The sequence below is a fragment of the Chrysochloris asiatica genome, unplaced genomic scaffold (genome assembly GCF_000296735.1).
Source record: "Chrysochloris asiatica unplaced genomic scaffold, ChrAsi1.0 scaffold00072, whole genome shotgun sequence".
NCBI lineage: Eukaryota > Metazoa > Chordata > Mammalia > Afrosoricida > Chrysochloridae > Chrysochloris > Chrysochloris asiatica.
The window spans coordinates 8157574-8163687 of record NW_006408590.1 but is presented as its reverse complement, the minus strand read 5'-3'; positions in this window follow the sequence as shown (position 1 = coordinate 8163687).

Genomic DNA, 6114 nt, shown 5'->3' with positions numbered 1-6114 from the left:
AAGAGACTATCTCCTCCCCATGCAATATATTAGGCACTTTGTAAAAAATCAGTTGGCTGTATGCCGATGGGTTAATTTCTGGATTCTCGATTCTGTTCCATTGATCAATGTATCTTTCATTGTACCAGTACCAGGCTGTTTTGACCACCATAGCCATGTAGTAGATTTTGAAATTGGGGAGTGAGAAGCTTCCAACTTTGTTCTTCTTCTTAAGCAGTGCTTTGCTTATCCTGGGTCTGTTTCCTTTCCATATACAGTTTGTAATTGTCTTTTCCATCTCTTTGAAGAATGTCACTGGAATCTGGATTGGGATTGCATTATATGTGTAAATTGCTTTGGGTTGTATTGACATTTTCACAATTTTGAGTCTTCCTATCCAGGAACATGGTATGTTCTTCCACTTTTGTAAGTCTCTTTTGGTTTCTTGTAGTAGTGTTTTGTAATTTTCTTTGTATAGTGTAATTACTATTATATGTAATAGTTTCCCAACAGATATTATTTGAATAAATTAAAGAATGGAAAAATAAATAAATATTACTAGTACCTGGACCTTAGAGTTATTATATAGTCCTTAGAAGTATGTTAAGTATAAGTATGTTCAGTTTGATACCATACCACTGGATTTTTCTCCTTAAATTATAGAGTTAACCTTTACAAGGGGACTGCAGTAGCTCATATAATAAACTGGACTGCAAACCACAAGGTCTGCAGTTTGAGCACACCAGCTGCTCAGCAGGAGAAAGATGAGGTTTTCTGCTCCTGACAAGATTTAAAGCCTCAGAAACGCTATACAGGGTCACTATGAGTCAGAACTGACTCAATGGCACTTAACAACAACAATCACCTTGATAAATAATGTTAAGATGAAAATTTTAAAAACTAGAAGTAGCAAGATGATCATGTTAATATTTTTATTCTTAGACTGGAGCTTCTAGGTGAAATACTATCATGAAATCTATATCAACCACAAGTCTAGATTTTAAGAGTTCACTCACAACCTGAAACACATTTACAAAAAGAGAGAGAAAGAGAGACAGTAAATGTCTACTATTTAACTAGAAGGAATTTGATTTCAGAAATCAAAGAGCAATGCTGTGTATTCACTGTAGGTGTTGTTGCTTGCCTTACTGGCTAAAAGTTGAGAGCCACAGGGGTATGAATTCAGTGCCAGAGCTGAAGGGTGTCGTCTAGGGACCACACAGTCTCAGCGTTCCACCAGTCTCTATCCGACAAGCAGGCCTGGTCTTTTTTGATGACTTTGAGTTTTATAACACATTTTTCTCTCACTCTCTCCAGGACTTCCTATTATGATTCCTTTCAAAGTGGTCAGCAGTGGTACCCAGGCACCATCTAGTTCTTCTGGTCTTAGGGTTGTGGAGACTGGGTATACTCACTATAATTTTAATGGATGTATAAAAGCTCAGATGGGGAGGAATCAAACAAATCTCATCTTGAAATATTTCAAACATACTAATTGGAAATGCTGTATGCCTTTTTATTGTAAAAGTAATATATGCTTATCATTAAAAATTAAAATATCATAAAGAATAATTACTAGTATTTTGATAGATATGCATTCCAAAGAGAAGGGAAAAAATCAGCAAACATAATGAAGCATGAACGTGTAGAGAGCATTTATAGAAAATCAGGTACTTTTGTTTTGTTAAAGTATAGGGTACTAGTGGGAAATGAGGGCAGAATGCTAAATAGTAACCCTACCATGGGGGGTTCTGTATACCAAGCTGAGGACATTTTAACTCCATTCAACAGGAAGTAGGAAGCTTTTAAGATTTTATGATCAGAAAAATAAAAGCTATTCAATTAAATTTTCACTGAGTACTTACTGTGTACTAGGTATTGGCCAAACAATATGGATATAAAAATGAAATAAAGCACAACTCATGCCCTCAAGTAGCTTACAGTCTAGTAAGATGAGTTAATATGTATGTGGGAAGATCGATCTAGACCACAGTAGGAGTGATCAGAAACCAACTTAGAGGCTATTGTAATAGTCCAGTCAAAAGCTCAGGAAGATCAGAGTCAGAGGACTAATAAAGGCATGGAAGGGAAGGAGTAGGTCCAGAGGTCTTATAAAGACCTAGTCTTTAGAACGTTCCAACGACTAAGACATGGGTAGCGAGAGACAGGAAGGACCCAAAGATCATTTGCATGTTGTAAACATGAAGAATAAGGAGAATTATAATACAATTCATAGAAACAAAAACATTGGTTTGGGGAAGAGATGATAACTTTGGTTGTTTATACATTGTACTTGAGATTCTCAGTATATACTGGTGGAAATATCCATCAGAAAGTTGGATATATGAAACAGAACTCTTGGAAAAGTCAGAAATCAGCCTCTGTAACAGAAGAAATGGTTTGTATTAATTGCAGAAGATAAGATTGCTGATGGAGGGGGTGCAGCAAATAGGTGTGGGGGGGGGGCGGTTTAAATTGTAGGATTAATATGAGAAATCTCCGGATTAAGCGGAGGAGAGGGTGAAGCTCATGGAGATGTGACCTAGCCTTTCTACAGAGACATTATTCTTCTGTTCTCTTCCAGCTCCTGTTCATACAGTTGTTGGTCAGTACCTTCAAGGCTGCACTTAAGTCAAAGGTTCCCACCTATTCCTAATTGCCTACTGAGCTAGCATCTCTTCTTTATGCAATACGTTGGAGGTCTTTAGCCTCTAGAAGACCAGCATTCTAACATCTGTTGTTGTTAAGTGCCATCGAATTGGTTTCAACACACAGCAACCCTGTATAGGGTTTCTGAGGAGTGACAGGTGAGTATGAACCACCAAATGCTAAAGCAAATGGAAGGAATGAAGAGGTAGAAGAGCTGAATAGAATATTTCAAAAGGCAACTCGAGAAGACAAAGTCAAACATTATAATGAAATGTGCAAAGATCTGGGTTAGAAAACCAAAAGGGAAGAACAAGCTCAGCATTTCTTAAGCTGAGGGAACTGGAGAAAAAAATTCAAGCCTCAACTTGAAATATTGAAGGATTCTATGGGCAAAATATTGAATGATGCAGAAAGCATCAAAAGAAGATGGAAGGAATACACAGAGTCACTCTACCAGAGGGAGATGGTTGATGTTCAACCATTTGAAGAGGTGGCATAAGATCAAGAGCCACTGAGACTGAAGGAAGTAGTCCAAGGTGCATCAAAGGCACTAGTAAAGACCAAGGCTCCAGGAACTGATAGAATACAAATTGAAATCTTTCAACAAACTGATGAAGCACTGGAGGCACTCATTAATCTATGCCAATAAATTTGGAAGACAACTACCTGGCAAACTGTCACTCCATGAACAGTATTGCAGAGAATGAGTATTCCGGACCACTTAATTGTGTTCATGAGGAACCTGTATATAGACCAAGAAGCAGTTGTTTGAATAGAAAAAGGGAACACTGAATGGTTTAAAATTGGGAAAGGTGTATGCCAGGGTTGTATTATTTCACCAGACTTAAATCTGTATGCTAAGCAAATAATCCGAGAAACTGGAATTACATAACAAAAAACATAGCATCAGAATTGGAGGAAGACTCATTAACAATGTGTGATATGCAGATGATACAATCTTGTTTGCTGAAAGTGAAGAGGATTTAGAATACTTACTGATGAAGATCAGTATGTATGAGGTATGAGCTGCACCTCAACATAAAGAAAACAAACATCCTCACCATTGTACAAATAAATAGCATCAATATAAATGGAGAAAAGATTGAAGTTGTCAAAGACTTCATTTTACTCAGATCAATCAACACTCAAGGAAGCAGCAGTCAAGAAATCAAACAATGTTTTGCATTAGGGAAATCTGTTGCACAAGACCTTTTAAAAGTGTTGAAGAGCAATAGTATCAGTTTGAGGACTAAGGTGCACCTGACCCAAGCCATGGTATTTTCAATAATCTCATACATGCAAAAGTTGGACAGTGAATAAGGAAGACTGTAGAAGAATTTATGCATTTGAACTATGATGTTGGAGAAGAATATTAAAAGTACCATGGACTGCCAAAAGAAAAACCAATCTGTGTTGAAAGTAGTGCAGCCAGAATGCTCCTTGGAAGCCATGATGACCAGTGTTTCATTCTGTTGTGCATAGGATTACTATGAGTTGCTACCAACACAATGGCATCTAACAATAACAGCACCACTTTGCAATTCAAACTGACTTTGCAGTCTAGTGCTTATCCTACAGTGCCACACCAGGATTTTCTCTGAGGTAGTCCTTACACCCTTTTATCAGTCACTTTGGTCATATTGTTTGCCAGGACAAAAAGGGGTGACAAAAGGGAGAGTGAAGCAGAATAAACGACATATATCACAGCATACATTCAACTCAGTGTGGTGAATAGCTTTGCTCATTGGCTAGACCCAGCTGCAGTATTAATGCCTATTGGCTGAGAACTGCATAGTCTCGTGCTCTACCTCTCATTGGCTAAGAGTGTATGATGGCACTTAAGTTGGGGAGAGATTTTATACAAACTTATACATATTTTACCTTGGAAGATATTTTAGAAACAAATAGTACTAGAACTGGTACTGACTCTGGTAGCGTAGTGGTTATGAATACGGCTGCTAACCTCAAGGTCAGTAGTTCAAAACCAGCTGTTCTGTGACAGAAAGATGAGGCTTTCGGCTCCTGTAAAGATTTATAGCCTCGGAAACACTGTACAGGTCACTATGAGTCAGAACTGACTCCGTGGCACATAACCACCACCACCACCCCCTTTCCGTATAGAGGGGCAGTGAATTTGCCTCCAGCATAACAATATCTGGGCAATTACCCACTGACTCACAGAATTTGCTTATGGAGTCCTGGTGTGGTGCTGTGGGTTAATGCACCAGACTGCAAAGAAATTTGAACTGCAAAGTTAGCAGTTCAAGCTCACCAACTGCTCTTCAGAAACCCTATACAGGGTTGCTATGGGTCGGAACTGACTCAACAGCACATCACAACAACAGAGTAAGATTAACTATTAAATGTTTTTCCTGATATTTGGTTCTAGGGTATTCTCTATCAACCACAAATCCCTTTAACTTAAATTAGCTTGAAAGGGTTTCTGTTCCCTGGCCAGCAGACAATTCCCTGCAATACTATGCCACCCACTTTGGATCCTTGGCAGATCAGAGGCTACAAAGGATTCTGAAGCCACATCCAGACTCAATAGGGAAGATACCTTTATGAATGAGGAACGTCTGCTCTGAGCACAAAAGAGTGTTACATCTGTTACATGTGTTACATGTCTGTGTTACATCTGTTGCTAATGTTGTCAGAGTTTGGTGTTTGTTTATTGAATGATTGAACAAGTAATGAAAATTTTGTCTATTTTACCACTAAACCTAAGACTAGCCTTAATTCAAACTGTGTTTAAATGGCACTGTTTGACTTCACCCAAGCAGGATAAGAAAGTGCCCAGACCACACATGCACAAGAAGGCTTCAAACAAGATCCTCAAACCAGAAACAACCCAAATGTTGGTCAAAAGTAGCATGGATAAACACACAAGGTCAGCAGTTCAAGTTCACCAGCCACTCCTCAGAAATCCTACCCAGGATTACTATGGGTAGGAACCTAGTCGACAGCACTTCACAACAACAACTATAGTCATACAGGAGTCCTGGCATAGTGCTGTGGATTAATGCACCGGATTGCAAAGTTGTTTTAAACCGCAAGGTCAGTAGTTCAAGATCACCAGCCACTCCTCGGAAACCCTATCCAGGATCGCTATGGGTTGGAACTGACTTGACAGCACTTAACAACAACAACAATGTAGTCTTACATTGTGTGACACTGTAGGATAAGTACTCAACCAAAAGGTAGGTTTGAACCACAAAGTCGGCAGTTCAAACCCACCAGCTGCTCCTCAAAAATCCTATACAGGGTCTCTCTGAGTCAGAACCAATTTGACGACACTTACCAACAACAACAATAGTTATACAAAGGAATATGGTGCATACAGTATTTATACGCTGTAAATACTTACACAGTACATACAACATACAACATGTATGACTCTTACAAACACAAGGTTGAACAAAAAAATCAGACCACAAATGAACAATGCATTAAATCCATTTATATCAAGTTTAAAAACTGGCAAAA